Raw genomic sequence first — 20,108 nt, 5'->3', positions numbered from 1 at the left:
AAACAGGGAAAGGGAGTAAGATACTCAGCCTCTCTAAAGAAGCTTAATTTGGGGGTGGGGGGAGCTGGGTGGCTAAGTGGATTGAGAACCCAGGCCCAGAAATGGGAAGTCCTGGGTTCAGATTTGACTTCAGATACCTTCTAGCTGTGTGACCCTGGGCAAGTCACTTGACCCCCATTGCCTAGCCCTTACCCCTCTTCTGCCTTGGAACCAAAACACAGTCTTGACTCCAAGAAGGAAGGTAAGGGTTTAAAAAAAGGAAGGTGAGAAGGAGGAGAAGGAGGAGGAGGCGTAGGAGGAGGCGTAGGAGGAGGAAGAGGAGGAGGAGGAGAAGAAGCTTAATTTCTTTTTTCCAAAGAGTTTATTAGGTTAGCCATGCCTTAGGATCATACCTAAAAAGTCTGCTTTGATTAACATCATGGCCCTGTGATCCTAAAAGTTTGTCTTCCTGATAGATGAAAAGGCCTATGTGTCCTAAGAGTGTATTGTGGTCCTTTCCCTTTGGTCATAAAGTGAATTCATAGTTCCTACATTTTGAGCTGGAAAGGGCCTCAAAGGCCATTTCATCCTCTCCCCTCATTCTACAAATTAACTAAGACCCTAGAGTAAGAAAATTACTTTCACAAGGTCAAATGAATAGTGAGCAAGATTTAAACTTGGATCTTGCTGCTCCTTAGCACTCTTCCTCGTTGAAGCACTGGACATCTTCCAAGAGATGCAAAGGGATAGATTCCTGCCCTCAGGAAGCTTGCAGTCCAAAAGAGAAGAGTTGCTCACAGACTAGACAAAGAATAATAGAGGGTTCTGTGTGACCAGTGCAGGTAACAGCCACTGAAATGAAAGGCTCTCAAGAAAGGCAAGGGACAGGAGAAATAAATTCCTGTAGTGGGGTTATCAAGGAAGATTTCCTGGAGGAGAAGGGAATTGTGCTGAACCTTAAAGAATAATTAAGATCTGGACAAATGGTGGGTGGTAAATGGGAAGGGGATTTCAATCAGGGAAATCTGACTCCTCAATCCTGGGCTTGTTAGGGATCTGCTTTGCAGGGTCCCTTTGTTTAGTGTTCTCTTAGCTCCACCAGCCTTTGGTCTACAGTCAAAGTCCCTCCCAATTCTAATACCCCATATGCCAATTGTGAAGGTTCCTTCAAATTTTAACATTCAGTGTTCTAAGGTTCTTTCATGTTTATGCCTTTTCCCCTTCCTGCTGTAATATTCAGCTCAGGCACTGTGTTCTATCGTCTAAGCCATCTTCCAGTTCTGACATTCTGTGTCCTAGGTCCTAAGATCCCTTCCATTTGGAGCACTCTGTATATGCTAAAGTATTTTTTACCTCTTCTATTTTTTGCCTCTTCTATTAAAGCCCCCTTCCTGTTCTTGCATTCTATGTTCCAAACCCTTTGTCAGCTCAAACATTTTGCCGTTGGTGGGTCCTCCCAACTCTGTTGTTCTGTGCTTGCAGCTCTGGCATTCTGGGTTTTCCCAATTCTGATATTCTAGGTTCTGTGTTCTAAGGTTCCTTCCAGCTTTGACACTCCTTGTTCTAAGACCCCCTCCCACCTCTAACATTCTATGTCCTAAGGCCCTTCCCCAGTTCAGGCATTCCCTCCCAGCTGTGACACTCATTGCCAGTTCCAAGGTCCCTTTCCCTGGGGCCATCTAACGATTCTATGGCCCCTAGCCACACCGTGACCCCTTCCTCTCCCCCAATATCCTTCGCCCGGAGTAGGGGCTCATCTGGGGGACACAGGCAGACATCAGCGGCCTGTGCCGCCAAGGTACCACCAGCCAGTTGTTCCCTAAACGCTGCCTTCTGCTTTGCACTGGTACTGTAATTCTGGGGCGGGGCTTCGCTGACTTTTCTGCGGCGCTGGAGCCAATGACGTGCTGGGGAGAAGAGAGAATGGGCTGATGACGAGCGGAGGCCGGTGGCTGGGGCTGGGAGCTCGCCGTCTGTGCGCAGAGCCTAGGAGACGGGAGCTGGAGGAAGGAAGGAAGGAAGGAAGGCAGGCAGGCGAGGGCACCGGGTGCACGGGAGGCAGCAGCCCCAGCCCGCCGAAGGCACCATTGGGCGGCCGGTCCCCGGGTAAGAGCACACGGCTGGATGCCACAGCCGGGAGTGAGAAGGGTGGGAGCCGCAGGCGGCCAGGCGGGGCTGGTGCGGGGCTCGCGCGCCTGCAGCTGCGGCTGCGGCAGCGGCAGAAAAAAAACGGGCGGTCTGCAGTCTGGGTCCTGGCCAGGGCCGCTGTCAGGCGCTCAGACGCAGGGAGCCTCAATCCCTCCCCGCCAGGTGCTCCTGGCAGCAGATTTGTCTGCACCTGCCCTAGAGGATGCTGGAGGGGGAGGAGGGGAGGAGAGGCGGGAGACCCTGGGCACAGGATTAAGAACCAGCCCCCAACTGCTTCCCCCACCCCACCCCACCCCCCGCATCCCCCCCCCCCCCACCAGGCCGTTAATAACCTGTTGCTCAAGGCGAAGGGCTGACGTTTCCTCTGCCTTCTCTAATCTGAGTCACTGGGGAGGAGTGGGAGGGGGGGGGGGGTGTCTCGATGGGGCTCCTTGAAGGGAGTGGGGAGGAGGCGAAAAGGCTCCGACATCATAAATCCCTGCAGCCTTTGGGGAGAAAACGAGCCTGGCAGCTGATGCTTGCGAACTCCTGCTCGGCCTACATCTGCCCGCAGCAGAGGAGAGATGGAACGAGCCGCTAAAGGTTATTCGAGCCATCCCCCTTGCTCCCCCTCCCACCCCCAGCCAGACCGTGCCCCAGCTGAGCGATGATGGCAGCCAGGCGGGCGAGCCTGAGGCTGTAAACAAGTGGCCCCTGCTTCTGCAGCATCGAGCAAATGCTCTACCAGGTTTGCTGCGATGTCGTATCATGTGTTCTCAGTCTTGCCAGCCAGGAGGGCCCTGGGCAAAATTTGGAAGGTGGAAAAAGCTCAGCCTCTGGAGGCAGAGGACCTGGATTGACCAAATCCTGCCCCTGATCTTGACCACCTGGGAGGCATTAAGCAAATCACTTTTCTTCCCTGGACCTAAAATTCTTCCTCTGCAAAATGCCGGTTCCAGTCAGCCCGAGGTCCCTTCTAGCTTTATATCTATGCACCTGTGTGACCTTGAACAGGTTACGCCACCTCTCTGGGCCCAGGTTTCTTTATCTCTAAAAGTGGAGGACTAGATAACCTCAGAGACCCCTCCCAGAAACCTCCTTTGATCTTTTAAGTGATCCTCTCAGGATCTCACTTTCCCTATCTATTCAAATGAGGAGTTCCTACTAAACGTTCTCTGAGGTTCCTTCTGGCTTTGATCTTTGGTCCTGGCCTCTCAGTGAACTCCATACCCTTGCTCCCAAGTCCCCGAGGGCTTCTTCCATCAGCCCCCAGCCCCCACCCCCACCTCCATGCAAGCTCTGGCAGCACACATAACAAATCCCAGGGTCCCTGAAGTCACACTTGGTAAGCATATCCTGACACAGCCCAGACCAGCCCTGCCTGCCAAACGGATGGTAGGAGAGGCAGCTGGGTGACCTTGGGTAAGTTATTTCATCTTGAGCTTCCCTAACCTATAAAATACTAGGGTTAGTCCTGGGACCTTCTAAGGTCCCTCCCAGCTCTCAAACCAGGAGACATTTAGGTTTCAATCCTGGTTTCCACTCAGCTATGTAGCCCTAAATGAGTCTTCTCATCTCTTAAGTGGTTTTCATTTGGAAAATGGAGATCTTAATATTTGCACTATCTCTTCACAGGTTTGTTATGGGAATTTCTTTCCTTTTCCTAAATTCCCAAATCCCAAATTTACTTACACACACACACACACACACACACACACACACACACACACACACACACTATCATAGACCTTGGATTTTTTTTTAAAGCTTTATTAAACTGCTCTGATCTAATCATCTTCCTTCAGTTGACTGGGATTATTAAACTGTAAGCTTATTAGAAAATTCTTGTAAGCCCTGGAGGAAAGCCAAATACAGTGCAGGTGATTTGTGAGATATTACCATTAGACATCCTTACCTCCCTTCCAGAAGATCAGAAGGGAGCTATAGAAGGTGGGGTAGGGACTTCATGGTTTCATGAATTCAATTAATTTCAAAATTACCTTGAATTCAGAAACTGCCTCTGCAAGGAAAAACCTGGAACTTCTATTTTCTAAAATGGGAGGAGGGATAGTGAGTTGGGGGTTGTTCCATTGCAAAAATATAACGGAGGTTCTAGAAGGTTTGGAGTATGAAGAATAAAGCATAATGGTAAGGTGGAATGCTGTTGTCTTCATATCAGAACACAGAAGACCCAGAAGAATCCCCAAGTCTAGGATTAATTCAATAGGGACCATGACAAAATAGGAAGTTTGCTGGATTTCCAGTTTTAATCTGGCTCTTAGATATTTAGTATGCCTGTGTGACCTTCAGCAAGTCACATAACCATTCTATGTCTCAGTTTCCCCATCTGTAAAATAAAGATATTGAACTCAATGGCCTCTGAGGTCCCTTCCAGGTCTAAATCTATGATTTTATAATTACCTACATGACCTCTGCAAGTCACTTCACTCTGGGCATCTGTTTTTTCATCTATAAAATGAGGGGGTTGGATGTCATAATCTCTAAGGTCCATTCCTGCTCTAATCCTGTGATTTTCTAAACCTCAGTCCAAGAAGCATTTATTTCATCCTTCAAACAGGAGGAGCCAACACAGAAGGAATCCGCCTTCAAAATGAACTGATGGTGTTCAAAGGGAAGGCCTTTGAAACTGAATTGGCTGGGGTGAGGGGGAAGGGGAGGGAGGAGGAAGAGAAGATGCAGAGAAAGGGGAGGGCCAGAAGAGCCTGTGGCTTCCTTATCATCTCTTTGCCAAAGAAAAGCTCACTGCAGCTACATCAAACTATTTAAACCTTAGAAAGGCCTAGGTGGGCACCCACTAGAGGGAGAGGAAGATCCACTACCAGAATGAGATTTAGACTCTTCACATTGACAAGCTTTTTGATCGGGGCCTTAGAAGGCATTCTTGTTTCCCCAGACTCTACCATCCAGGTCAGAGGGGGGCTGCATTCTCCCCAGCCTTGTTGTAGATGAGGATAGCCCTTGAATTTTCCCCTTAGAACTTTTAGACTTGGAAGGAGCCAGTAGCTCCATAAGCAATACTCCCTAGTTCCCCACCACTACCACCCCCAACAGAAGTGGTGGCATCTTCCCATCCATTCCTATTTGAGAGAATTGGGTGTTATGTTGTCCTGGAATACCTATGCCTGCAGGGCTGAGATTCTCTGGATCATTAGGATTTTAGACCTCAGAGGGATTTTAGAGATTATCTAGTTTAAGTATTCGATATTAAAGATTATGAGCCTGAACTTCAGAGAGGTTAAGTGATTTGCCCCACACCACACAGACTTGAGATTCAAACCCACTATTTCAGCTCCAAGTTCAGTAGGGTTTTGTTTTGTTTTTTTTACTCTTTCTTCCTTATGTGAGTAGTCATGGGGAAAGAAGATGAAGGGGGGAAACTATTGTATTTGGGGAAGAAATCAAGGGGCAGCTAGGTGGTACAGCGGATAGAGTGCCAGACCTGGAGTGGGGAGTACATGGATTCACTTAATGCCAGTTGCCTAACCCTTACCACTTTTCTGGCTTAGAACTGATACTAAGAAGAAAAGGTTTTGTTTTATTTTTAAGAATAAATGTAAGATTTGAAAATATAGTCTTGGATACTCTCTACCTCTAAATCCCTAACATTGAATAGTGGACAAAAGATCTTGGAATAGAAATTAGAGGACCTGAGTTCAAATCTGTACCCTGACACTACTTATGGGACTTTACCTCCATGAACATCAGTTTCCTCATCTTTAAATTGAAAGCTTTAGACTAGCCTCTGGGGTCTCTTCCAACTGTAAATTTATCCTCTTATTAAGTCATCCAACCCTCCCAGGTCTCAGTTTCCTCATTTTTAAGATGAGGGAGTTGGACTAGATGACCTTTAAGGTTCCTTCCAGCTCAAAATCTATGATCCAATTTGCTGTCAAATAAATATAAATTATGTGAAAATTCAGATACAGTTTCATTCACACATAGGCACTAATGGTTTTAGTAAATGCATATGTGTGCTTTAAAAAAGGATGGCAAGATGCTCATGCATAATATATATCTTCTCTCTAAGGGGTCTCCATGTGGGGTTTCCTCTTATGCTTCCTTTTTCTCTGATCTGGATAAGGCAAATTGTAAGTATGCTAAGGTGCAGCTATGTCTGTGATACATAATACATTTGGGATTTGAGCATCCAAGCAAATCTGAACTCATTGCTTTTATAAATTCAGAGGCTGTATCGTGTCAAGGATCTCTAAAATGGGATTTGTGAAATGTTCATGTGTGGTTTGAGCAATCATCTATTCTAGTTACCTCATTTTCCAGTTGGTAACTAGTTGTTAGCCAAGTTAACAATTCATGCAACAAGCATATATTGAACTTCTGCTATGTGCCAGGGATTATGCTAAACTCTGGTGATTTAAAAAATGAATTAATTAAAACATCCCTTGTCCTCAAGGGATTTACATTCTAATAGAAGAAATAGCATGTACAGAAAAAAGGTACACACCAAATACATGCGGTGTATATGGAAGGCAAGCTCAGAGGAGAAGCTCTAGCAACTGGAGAAACTGAGTCCAAAAGGGAGGAGCTGAGGACTGGAAAGGGTAGAGGTGATTAGGGAAAGCATACCAGACTTGGGCACAGCCAGTGCAAAGGCTTGGTCAAAGAAATATAGGGAGTTGACAGTGACTGGAGACTTGAACTCAGACTTCCTAATTCCTAAAACAATGCTCTTTACATTGTAGTCCTTTTATGAGCTTGCTTTAGTCTGATTTTCCCTATTTTACTGGATCCTTGTTCATTCCTTAATCATGAAATTGACCATCAAGGATGGTATCTCAGTGGTATATATAGAGGAAATTTTCTCCCAGCTATGGGTTGGCCTAGATATTCTCTGGGTTCTCTCCATATTCTGAGGTTCTCTGACTCTGTACACATAAAAGAGGGAAAAACAGACTGTAACTCACCCGTATTAGAGAAGAGAACGTAACATAAATTTCGTCTTCAAGTAGTACCTAAATGCCACTCATCTAGAAGGTGGCATGGAAGACTTTTGTTCAAGTATGGCCTTCGTTGAGGGCAGAAATAGCAACCTCTGCCACCCAAAGTCAAGAAATCTATGGGAATGGGAATGGGAATGTGGTCTAGTGGATTGTACACTGACCTGGGAATCAAGAAGACCTGAGTTCAAATCCTGATTTAGACACTAATAATTTCGTAATGGTAAGGAAGTCTCCTAATCTCTTCGTTTCAAGTTTCTTCATCTGGAAAATAAAGGGGTTGGATTTAATAACCTCTAAGGTACCTTCTATTTCTAAATCTAGGTTCCTATGACCAGAATATTGTCTCCTGGTACAGAGGAAATAGACTTGGTATCTAGAATATTCCTTAAAGACCAGAATAATAAATCATAGATTTAGAGCCTTTCAGCTCTGCAATTCATGATTCCAGCTATATCCCTAGCACAGTATGTTGCCATTGTGGCCATTAATAGATGTTTATTGAGTGATTGATTCTCTCCAGCCTGGAAATTCAGGATATGTGGTTTCTATCTCTTCACTGTGCTAACCTCCTTTGGGACAGGGTCCCAGACAAGGGTAGGGTCAGATGCAATAGATTCATCGATGTACAGTGAAGGAGGATAAGATGAGATAAGAATGTGTTATTTATATGGCTATCCCTAGCCATGGAGTATACTTCCTGAGGGAGCTGATGATCTCTGGGAACCTGCTCAAATAATCTAAAGCATTATCTGAGGACTTTGCAAGGAGGAAATGGACACCGGTCCTCTTGTTTAATGAGCAGTAATTCTGCTGCCCATTTTCTGTAATATATAGGAACATATATATGTATATGTGCATATATATATGTGTGATAATGTTGGCATGGATTACTCTTGAAAACTAGGATGAAAGGAGCAAATTCATAAATTTCAGAAACAGTGAATCCCAAGTGACAATCAATAAGCCCTTGTCTTTATTCCTCCCAGGTGAGGCCCAAGAAAGGGTTAAGTCACCAGCAACAGCATTCTGCTTTCCCAGAATGATTAGCCAATGAGCATTCCTCCTGATGATGTAATGTTCTAGGCTGACTACTCATTGGTTAAATCTATTGTTTCTCTTTGGGGGGAGTTTAGAGGGAGAAGCCCTAAGGGTTAATTATTCTGTGCACTGGATAGATGGTCTTTTTTCCCTCCCCCTCCATTCCACCAGCTGTGTGTCTGGGTACCAGGCTCTGTGGAATCATCGATTTCTCCTTCTCTCCCAACAAACAGCTGCAGCTCCTTCCCTACACTCATTTCATCCCTCCACACCCAGCAAGAAAGAGGCACATGTCCCTTGTAGTACTACCACTGGGAATTTGGGTGGGGGGAATGATAGATTGAAAGAGAATGATTTAGGGAAAAGAGGAATTGCAGTGTCGAACACCAAAATCTCTTTCTTTTCCCAAAGGGAAGGACAGCAGCCCTAGCTGGGCTCCTTCCTGCCCTGCTAAGAGCCTGCTGTCAGGCACTATAGAATTCATGCTGGTCAAACAGAGCCAAGGGCACTAGGCTTTGTCACCTGATTTGGTGGAGGAAAAAAAACCTCTTCACCAACTACAGTGAACAAGAATGTTTTGCCTGGTGGGACCACATCTGGAATGCTCTGATCAACTCTGGGCACCATATTTTAGCAAGGAGTATTGTTTTTCACAGTCTGGAAAGTATCCATAGGACTGAAACATGGATGGTGAGGAGCTTCATGATGAGAGGAAGGGGAAGGAATCGGAAGGTGGAAGGGAGGGAGGGAAGGAAGGGGAGGGGAAAATGTAAGAAAGAGAAAGATGAGAGAGCAGAGAGATGGAGGAAAGAAATAAAGGGAGAGGGAGGAGGAAGAAGGAAGGAGGGGGGTGAGAGATGAGGGAGGAAAGAGATGGAGGAAAGAAAAAAGAGGGAGGCAAAGGAGAGGGAGAAGGAAGAAGAGAAGAGTAAGGGAAGGGTGGAGAGAGGAAAGAGGTAAGAGAAAGAAATGGGAAGGGGATAGAAATGAAGGAAAGAAAGGAAAAGGAGGAAGGAGAGAGGAAGAAAAAGAGGTTAGGAAGGGAGACAAAGACAGATGATAAACAGAAAGGGAAAGGAGAAGAGCGGGAGGCCTTCAAAAAGATTCTGGAAGACCACTTGTCGATCAATCATTTAATAAGCATTTATAATCTATTAATGTGCCTTGCAACAGTCTGCCCTAGATTTAAGGAGACGACAAAAAATGAAACAATTGCTACTCATAAGCTTATGTTCTAGCATGCATTTATTGAGCACCTGTTGTATGTCTCAGGATATAGACACAACAAAGGAAATAATCTCCTATCTCGGGAAATGAGAGAGAGAGAGAGAGAGAGAGAGAAAAAGAGAGAGAGAGAGAGAGAGAGAGAGAGAGAGAGAGAGAGAGAGAGAGAGAGAGAGAGAGAGGAAGGGAGGGGGAGGTACAGATCAATTAAGTATATATAGAATATAACAAGTCAGTTAACAAGCAATTATATATATATATATGTATACAATATACTATGCTAATTTATATATATGTACATATATATATATATACACTATGTATCAGAGACTGGTAGGAAAGAGTGATACAAAATTACAAAAGAAACCATCCCACCCCTTAAGAAGTTTCAATTCTATTTGATAAGAAACAATATTGATTCCAATCTGAAAAGGGCCTCAAAAGCCATCAAGTCAGTGGTTTGGGGGGGGGGGGTTAGTTTTGTACACATGACAAAATTTTATACCAAATAGTTACACAGTACAAATTTACATTCATGAGGAATGTTTAAGAAAAACCTACTAAAAAAATCCAAAACCAAAACAACAAAAACTGGCTTCTTCCTGTGACCTGCAAATCCTGACATTTTTACATTTTACAGCCTCCCCAACCAGAAACGATTTAATTTCACATTTTCTCTCTCCACTGGATGTGATGGATGCCAAATGGTGAGAATTACAATTCATCTTTTCCCTTTGGAGATGCAATGCTCCCATTTTACAGATAAGAACACTAAGGCCCAAAAGAGTTAAGTGATTTGTGTTAGAAGTAGGATGTGGAGTCAGGATGTAAATCAAATGTTCAACTTGCACATAGCAGCTGTGGGGGCTCTGCTTTAGATTAGAGAGAGGACAGAACTGAGGCACAGAGACCAATTGGAAAAAAACTATCCCAACAATCTAAGCAAGAGGTAATGAGGACCTGAATAAGAGCAGTGGCTGTGTCAGTAGAAAGAAGGGCATGGACGGGAGAGATGTTCTAGAGATTGAATGGACAAGACTTGGCAGCTGATTTGATGGGGTAAAAATTCATGTTTGGGCTTAGACTGGACTCCCTCAATTCTGAGTTTCTTTCCATCTCTGATACTTTCTAAAGTCAATGAATTTGGAGAGGATACACCTCTCAGAATGGGCTTACTTCCTTCCCCCAAAGGAAGTTAAAGACTTAATCCTTTTCCTGGAATCAATTTGCTCGTTAATCATTTGAATACAAAAAGTGGGTGTTTGGTTCCTTCAGTATTTTCTGTGCTGTGCTGGACTGTAGAAATTGAAGTCAGGGTAACAAAAGGCTAAGAATATTGATTCACAGAACATCAGAGCTGGACCTGCCCTTGGAACATGGAATGTCACACCTCAGAGGGTCCTTAGATGATCTGATAATTTGGGACTCTTAGAGAGTGTCAAAACTGGGAGGACCCTGTGAACATGGCATGCCTAGGACTCTGGGCACTTGACCCTCATTACCTAGTCCTTGCCACTCTTCTGTGTTAGAACTGATGGGAAGAAAGAAGGGAAGGGTTTGAAAGAGGGAATAAGAATGTGGGATGTCTAAGCTGGGAGGGGGCTTAGGACTGAGAAAGTCAGAATGGAGAGGGGCCTGAGAACATACTGGGACTGGGAAGAACCCAACAACAGAGAATGGCAGAGTTTGGAGGAAACTTAGAGAACTAAATCTCACAGGTGGGAGGAACATTAGAACAAGAAATTTCAGCGCATAGAACAGAGAATGTCAGAACTAGGAAATAAGCGCTGTTGTTATTATTCTTGTTTTCATGATTTAAAAAACTGAGACAAACAGGGGGTAAATGACTTGTCTAGGGTCATTTAGTCAATAAGTATCTGAGGCTGGATTTAAACTCAGGTCTTTCTGACTCCAAGTCTTATACTCTAACCATTTCACCACCTAGCTTCCCCACACAGAACCTCAGTGGCATATTACTGACAATGAACACTAGAGCTCATTATCTAAAGAGTTAGAGGCCCTGATATTGACTCTCAACAAAATTTCTAAGGGAAAAGCCAACTGCAAGTATTATATGCCAATCTCTAGGATGGTTCAGGCTTTCCAAAGTGAGTTTATCCCAACAGCCTTGCAAGGCAGTTGATAAAGATAGTATTATTCCCATTTTACAGATGAGGAAATGAAAAGTGAGAGAAGTTAGGTGACTTCCTCAAGGTCACACAGCTACAAAGTATCAGATCTAGGATTCAAACCCAGAAGTCCTCAGCTCCTTGCCCAGGCTTTTTTCCACTATTCCACTTTCTCTCTTGAGGTCTGAGGAAGAACTGAAAGGTCCATCTCTCCCAAGGATTAGCCTAATGAATACAAATATGCATACTTTGTATGTGGTATTGATAATCAGTAAGTGCTGAAAATACAAATGCAAGGAAGAAGAAAGAACAGCTAGATAGCTAAGTAGACAGAGAACAGGCCCAGAGATAGGAGGCCCTGGGTTCAAATTTGACCTCAAATATTTCTAGCTGTGTGACCCTGTTCAAGTCACTTAACCACCATCGCCTAGCCCTTACTACTCTTCTGCCTCAGAACCAATACACAGTATTGATTCTAAGATGGAAGGTATGGGAGGAAGGAAGGAGGGAGGGAGGGAGGGAGGGAAGGAAGGAAGGAAGGAAGGAAGGAAGGAAGGAAGGAAGGAAGGAAGGAAGGAAGGAAGGAAGGAAGGAAGGAAGGAAGGAAGGAAGGAAGGAAGGAAAAAAAAGAAAGTTAGTCCCCGCCCTCCTCTAGCTTACATTCTAGGAAGGTAAGATAATACATAAATGGAGCAATAATAAGGGAGGAGGATGTGCCACCCAGGGGCAAAGTGGTAAAGTTCAGAAAACTGAGAAGTAGCTGATCTGGAACCTTCCACAAAACAGGGGAGATGGCTAGTCTTGGCCTTTCCCCAAAATGGAAGTCTCAGAAAGAATTCAACATTGGGAGGAGGGACCTATAGGGTTGGAGGGAGGAGGCATCTGAGGCATGTTGGTGAAGTGTATATTAAGCATCTATTTACTTTCCTCCTCAGTCACTGCAAGATACAAAGTGTGATTCAAGATATAGTAAAAAGTACTGGGAATATACTGTTCTAATTCCAGGATCCTATTATTCTGGAATCTAGGATCCAGTCTTGGCACTGGGCAAGTAAATAATCTTCCATGAGTCTCAGTTTCTTTCTCAGTAAAATTAGGGAGTTGGACTAGATGATCTCTAGTAAATCTTCTACTTCTCAATCTAGGATTCAATGAATGCTAATTTAATTGTCCACTTTCTACCAGCATGACCTTGGACAAGTAATTAATTTCTCTTTTCTGGCCTTTAGTTTACTCATCTGTAAAATGAAAGAGCTGGACTAGCTGATCTCTGTATTGTCTTTGAGCTCCAAATTGAGATTTCTCAAAAAGAAATTAGAGAAAGGGGAGTTAAGTGGCTCTGTGAATTGAGAGTCAAGCTTAGAATAGGAAGGACAAATCTGTCCTCCTACACCTCCTAGTTGTATGACCCTGGACAAGTCACTTAACCCTGTTTACCTAGCCTTCTGTCTTAGAGTTACTAAGACAAAAAGCAAGGGGAGAGAGATGGGAAGGGGGAGGAGAGAATTTAAACCATTTCTCTAGCTCAACCAAGAGTAGGAAGGGACCAATGTAGATGGAATTCTGAGATAATCCCAATGGGCCCACTATGAAATTGACATTCTGCTTTCTCTGAATAAAGCAAAACATGTGGGTGATTATTAGGCTCTTTGGAGGAAAACTGTTCAAACTGTTGAGGGGGAGATGTGTCAGATGGGAGGTGGTGACCTCCAGAAATAGAAAAAAGAACTGTTGCAACAATGCAGGCATCTTTGACTTCTGGAGCTAAATCCTGGGCCTGGAGGATGCGGCTAGCTAGAAATTAGAAACTGAAATGGAAAGCTGGAAAGAGACCTCAGAGTACCAGTTCAGCTTCTTTATTTGACAGATGGGGAAACTGAAGTCCAAAATGGGAGTGCTCTGCCAGAAGTCATAGAGATATCAGGGCAACCAGGAGTGAAACCTAAAACCATAGGACCATAGGTTCATAGATTTGGAGCTGGAAGGGATCCTAGAAGTTATCTAATCCAACCCCCCCAAAAAAATTTTACAAATGAGGAAACTGAGGCACAGAAAAGTGAAATGATTTGTCCAGGATCACACAGTTCATGAATATTTCAAAATTCTAATTCAAGGCTTCTTGCTCTGCCATGATTTTCTCATGGTACAATGTTGTTGTCAATTTTTAAAGCTTTACTTCTAAATTAGAAGATTCCACATACCTGCCTCAATTCCCTCTTCTTGACCTTGACACTATGGTAAGGGGATACATAGAGGGACAAATAATAACCATAACTCGTTAATTAAATGTTAAGGTTTGAAAGAGACTTTCTACTCATAAACACTGTGAGGAGAGCCAATACTAGGGTTGAGAGATGGGCACTTTGCCTCATGGTGCTGAATTTAGGGGATGCTGATAGGGCCAGTATTTTCTTAGCAACCTAGAAAGACTAGAGCATAGGAACTAGATAATTAAAGTAGGGAGATACCACACACACACACACACACACACACACACACACACACACACACACCAGTGACTTGCTCAAGGTCATCCATCCAGGTAGTAGGTATCAGATGTTAGACCCAAATCTTCTGGGACTAAGAAAAATCCTTTTCTGATGCCCTGAACTTGCAACTCCAAGGTTTTGGCCAGCCTTATGTGCTTCCACTTATTAATTTTGGTTCTTCTGGGTAGTGGTAATATTAGCAGCATCTCTAGGATCCTTTTCTCTGACTGTATATCTTTTGCTCTGATCTGAAAGCTCAAACAAAAAGCCCAATAGAAAGATGCTGAGTTGTCCTGCCTGGGTAGGAGGAGGGAGGAGAGGAGGTTGGGAGGGGGAGGGTGGCATAAATGAGGGGTTTGGCCAAGGACTGACTCATCCAATGGGCAAGGCTGTTCTCCGGGGAACCAGTGGTGGATGGGGGGAGGGGGAAGGGAAAGGGGAGGGAAAAGGGATGGAATGGAATGAGGCAGCATTTTACTCTAATACCAGAATCACAACGTAAGGTCTCTAAAGCCTTTGAGTTCCTCTCTTCCCTACCCCACCTGATGCCCTAAGACAAGATCTCCCTCCCTATCCTTCAGACTTTACTTTTCTATAAAATGGGCCCAATATTTGTTCAAGATGAATCATTTGGGGCTGCCGAGATGAAAGATCATGTAAGTACATTATTTTAATTCTAGCCCAAGGCTCTGGAGCTGGGAGGGATCTTAGGGACTATTTGTAGGTGATTTGTCCATAGTTACAAATTTGGCATCTCCAAATCTATTACCCTTCTTTTTGGCAACAGAAAGGACCTCTCCCTCCACTACCCACCTACCCCCAACCTAAGTTAGCTACCTAACATTTAACTCTTGTTTGAAGTTATATAATTTAGTCCTTGTAAGAACACTGTGAAATAGATGCTATTATTATCATGCCCATTTTAGAGATGAGGAAACTGAGACTGGGTTTAAATAATTTGTCCAGGGCCATGTAGCATGATGGATAGACTGCTGGACTTGGGGTCAAGAATATCTAGTTTCAAAATCTGTCTCTGAGACCAACTCTACCATCCTGTGAAACTCACAACTTCTCCAAGACTCAGTTTCCTTGTTGGTAGAGATGGTTTTTGAGGTCCCTTCTGGGTTTAGATCTAAAATCTTATGAAATAGATGGGTATAAATAAGTGTCTGACACAGGATTTGAACTCAGGTTTTGCTAACTCTAAATCCCTTGCCCTGTCCGCTCCACTGCCTAATAAATGTGGCTCGGGTAAGGGAGAGATCTTTGGGCAGTGAATGGATCCATGCCCAGACTAGCTACTGGAAAGGGGGGAGGGGATCTTCAGGGATTCTGCCTCTTCTCCCTAAGGTTGAAGGACCAAAAGGGGCAGATGCCCTCCATGGGGATTTCTGAGTTTCTGGTCCAGGAAAAGAGGAGAGGGATAAAGCTTTGAGCGTTGGCTCTGCACACGAGGGAAGGGGGCCCCCAGTGGTCCCTTTGAAAGTGGGCAGGCTTTACCTTCAGCAGCATTGTCAATGCGGCTGAGACTTCCATCCACTGGCTGGTGCACTGCTGTTCCCTGCAGGAACGGGGAGGGGGGGGTGGAGGCAGGGGGGAGGGATGGAGGCGGAGGGAAGGAGGTGGAGACAGAGAAGGCGGCAGCTCACTGCAGCAGCAGCAAGCAGCAGTAGCAGCAGCAGCAGCCTCAGTCCTAGGGTTTGAAAAATCCCTTTGTTGTCTGAGTGCCCCGGTTTGGGCACAATGCCAGGCTCTTTGGGTTCAAGGAAGTTTGGAGATGGCTCTGGGGGCTTCAGATTCCCCATCGGGGTGGCTTTCTGTTTCTCTTCCTCAGGTCTGGCTGGGCTTTTCACGAGTCTTCCAGAACCATGTATCATTGTCTGCCTGGAGGGAGAATTACTGCTGCTTGGCTTGGGCCCAGCATTCTGAGATGTGCCACTAAGAAGCTCTTTAGTAGGGGGAGAATGTGGGTGGCAAAAGGGCCCAGTGTGCAGGGAACCCTCCCTGGAGCCAGACTCCACGCCTTGAAGGATGGGTCTGCCTGCTTCATTTATTCAGAGGCAGCCTGGCTTTGGGGCTAGTGCCCAGGGCTCACTGGCTGGATGGCCAGGGACAAACGATCTCCCTTTCCTTATCTGGAAAATATACCCTAGGTGTAAATGTCAGAAAGGAGCAGCTGGGCTAGGGGACTGAGGGGCCTGGCTGTGTGACCCTAGCCTGGGCTTCAGTGGCTTCTTTTTCAGCATAAGGGAGAGAGGTAAGTGAGTCTGGAGGACCAGCCTTAGAGAAAAGAAAACCTGAGTTCAAATCCCACCATAATACTTAATAATAATACTGAGCTCTTTTCTTGATCACTCTTCAGCTTCAGCTTTCTCACCTAAGGAATAGGGATAAGCATAGCACATACCTCCCAGGGTTATCATAGGGCTCAAAGGAAATTTTATATAGACAGAACATTGCAAATCTTCAAGAGATATAGCTATTGTCTTATCATCCTATGTCTGCTTTTTGGAAAACTTAAACTGCAATAAGAATGCCCATATTTATTCTTTCCTTTAATAAATGAATATTTACTAGGTACAGCCCAAAATGCTGCAGAGTCCTGCTGATCTAGTGGATACCTTAATTCCAACCCCTTCATTTTTACCAATGGGGAAACTGAGGTCAAGGGAGGTATAGCAATTTCCAAGGTCATGAAGCTTGAACTGAGTAGCTGCTGCCCCCTTGGATTCCACTCCATTCATTATATGAGATGGATCCACATTGGCAGGACCCAAACCTGTGCCTTCTTCTCACTATTGACAGCTGGTGATTCTCTCAGGACCCCAGCCAGTCTGGGTCTCCTTTAGCCTTTGAGGCCATTCTTGAGGGATTTTCTGACTCAGACTGTCCAGGGCCCAAGGGCATTACAGAGCCCTCTGAGAATTCCTAACCTAGAGGCTCCTCATTAATGAGAAAGACTCGGAGGACAGTGAAGGCCCCAGTAGGAAAAGAAAGGTGAGGAAAAAAGAAATGGAAGAAAAGGTAAGACCAAAATGAAACAGTGATGAACAGGCCATCCTGATTATGGCAGGGGAAGGACCAGCTGCCTAGTCACAATACTTTTGGCTGGAAGGAAATTCAGAAATTATCTAATATATCTCCCTACTTCCTTCCCTTCCTCTTCTTCTTCTTCTTCTTCTTCTTCTTCTTCTTCTTCTTCTTCTTCTTCTTCTTCTTCTTCTTCTTCTTCTTCTTCTTCTTCTTCTTCTTCTTCTTCTTCTTCTTCTTCTCCTTCTCCTTCTCCTTCTCCTTCTCCTTCTCCTTCTCCTTCTCCTTCTCCTTCTCCTTCTCCTTCTCCTTCTCCTTCTCCTTCTCCTTCTCCTTCTCCTTCTCCTTCTCCTTCTCCTTCTCCTTCTCCTTCTCCTTCTCCTTCTCCTTCTCCTTCTCCTTCTCCTTCTCCTTCTCCTTCTCCTTCTCCTTCTCCTTCTCCTTCTCCTTCTCCTTCTCCTTCTCCTTCTCCTCCTCCTCCTCCTCCTCCTCCTCCTCCTCCTCCTCCTCCTCCTTCTCCTTCTCCTTCTCCTTCTCCTTCTCCTTCTCCTTCTCCTTCTCCTTCTCCTTCTCCTTCTCCTTCTCCTTCTCCTTCTCCTTCTCCTTCTCCTCCTCCTCCTCCTCCTCCTCCTTCTCCTTCTCCTTCTCCTCCTCCTCCTCCTCCTCCTCCTCCTCCTCCTCCTCCTCCTTCTCCTTCTCCTTCTCCTTCTCCTTCTCCTTCTCTCTCTCCCTCCCCCTCTCCCCTGCTTCTCTCCCTGTCCCCTCGTTTCTCCCTGTCCCCTCTTTTCTCCCCTTTCCCCTCTTCTCTCTTCCTTTCTCTCTCTTTCTCTCCCTTTCTCCCTCCCCCTTTTCTCCCCCTTTCCTCTCTTCTCTATGTCCTTCTATCCCTCCCTCTTCTCTTTCCCTCCTCTCTCTGTCTCTCTCCCTGTCCTCTCTTACTCCCTCTCCCTCCCTTTCTCTCTGCCCCCTCCCCATCCTCTGTGTCTGTCTCTCTTTATACTGGAGGTAGCTGAGGCCCAGAGGGTTGAATTACCATACACATGGTCAGTTACACCACAGCTGGACTAGAGCCAAGATTTTTTAAATCCAGCTTCAGTTTCTACTCCACTAACCTGCCACAGAAAACCTGGGCAATGCTGTTGATAACTGTGTTTAAAGAGAAACTAGATTTGTTGCCTTTAGAATTAACTTTGGAATTTTTTATTTTATATATGATGCCTCCTCTGTGCCAGGCACTATGCTAAGTGCTATGTGTATACATACACACACACCTCTATACAGTTACCTAGAAACCTCAGGACCTGTCCTTTGAACAATTATGAGAAAGAAACTCCTTTCTCCATACTTACACGCATTCATTACCAAATGATATTGGATCATTTTGAAATGGCATTGTTTACAATCATGGTGACATGGTGAAAAGATCACCAGTTCTATAGTCAGGGGATCTGGGTTCAAATCCAGCCTCAAATACCTGACTAACTGTGTGACCCTGGGAAAGTGACTTAAACTCGATGTGTCTCAGTTTCCTCATCTGTAAAAAGGAATACTAACAGCAACTACCTCTAGTGGGACTATCCTGAGGATCCAATGAGGTAATCATTGTAGTGCTCAACACAATTCCAGGCACATAGTAAGTGCTATATAAATATTTGTTATATTAACTACAGGAAATGCTTAATAAATACTGAATGAATGAAAAAAATGAAGGTTTAGAGAGGGCATTGCAAAGCAGAAGGATTTCTGGCTTTGGAATCTGGAGACCTGGGTTCAAATTCCAGCTATGCCACTTTATTATTACCTGTGTGACACTGGACAAATCAGTTAATACCTCTGGCTCTCAATTCCTCCTCTATAAAAGTAGGGGATTGGATTGAATTGGATAGGAAGATCTCTGAGGTTCCTCCTAGCTCTGAATTTCTAAAGGGAAGTAATTTTCCCAAGGTCCCACAGTCAGTCAGTCAGTCAATCAGCAGTCATGTATTAAGTCCCAGATACTCTGCTAAAGACTAGGAATATCAAAAAAGAGCCAAAATTATACAACAAAAACTATCCCTTCCTTCAAGGAGCTTATCATTCTAATGGGGAGAGAGTTTTTAAATAAAGAGACATAGATTCATGCTAATTAAAGGAAGGTAATCTGAAAGGGAAAGGCATTAGATTAATGGTCAGTCTCAGATTTGAACCCATGTCCCTTGACTCAGTTATCCACACTCTCACACCTGAGTTCAAATTCTACCCCTTCCTTTAATAGCTGTGTAATCCTGGGCAAGTCATGTGATTTCTCCAGGCCTCAGTTTCCTCACTTGTATAATGGGGAAAAAAGAGCAGTAGCTTTCACAGGTTTGCTGTGAGGATTAAATGAGATAAAATATCTGTAATGTGTTTTATAAAATATAAACTGCTATATGTGTGCTATCTATTATTACTACATGAAACCAGAAGATACATTACTTCAGAACAGAAGGCATCTAATTAAAAAAAAACACTCTCTAGGTAAATAACAAGGAAAATCCTCTCACACACACACACACCCCCATACACACATGAGCATGCTCTCCTACAGATTTCCACCAGCCTGGTGGGAGAAGAAATGTACATAAAGAACACACGTGGCTTAGGAACATGTGGGAGAGTGAACACATGTAGACCAGACAACTCATACTTCTAGGGTTATGTCCCAACTGAAAAAATCCTCCTGGATCCTGGAAGGATTGGAGTAATCTGACATATGTCCCAGACTGAGGGAGAGGAGATTTCAAAAGAGTCTGAAAGAAAATGGGCTCCCATGGAATAAATTTCTATTAGGAAGTCAGTCCAAAAGGGATAGAATAGAATTTAATTCTAAAGACACAAAGGCAAGCATTTCTGTTAAGGAAGAAAAGGGGAAGTTGGTAACCAAAATCGATATAGAATTTACAAGCAACTCAACGATCAATTTACATTTTTAATGTATTAAAGAGGGAAAGGAGGGCCATTAAGAGAGGATGAAAACAAAATCATAACATGATTCTGTAAGAACAATATCAGAAACATTAAAATTTAGAATGATGTGTCATAATAATTATTTTAAACTTAGATTCAATATAAAGGCCTCTCCTATCTATATGGTT

At 44.3% G+C, this 20,108-nt stretch overlaps 1 protein-coding gene across 1 annotated transcript in view; it reads left to right on the top strand.

Moving 5' to 3' along the window:
- The first annotated feature begins 405 nt into the window (after positions 1-405).
- Positions 406-20,108, top strand: part of SYN3 (synapsin III) — a 511,134-nt gene continuing 491,431 nt past the window's right edge. The window contains exon 1 of the mRNA XM_001366239.4: positions 406-2,085. The gene's annotated coding sequence lies outside the window, so the exon portion shown is untranslated. The remainder of the gene's footprint in view (positions 2,086-20,108) is intronic.

This window comes from Monodelphis domestica, chromosome 5 (assembly GCF_027887165.1).
Source record: "Monodelphis domestica isolate mMonDom1 chromosome 5, mMonDom1.pri, whole genome shotgun sequence".
In the NCBI taxonomy this organism is placed as follows: Eukaryota; Metazoa; Chordata; class Mammalia; order Didelphimorphia; family Didelphidae; genus Monodelphis; species Monodelphis domestica.
The sequence above is the reverse complement of the archived record's forward strand: the minus strand, read 5'-3'. Positions and strand labels throughout refer to the sequence as shown.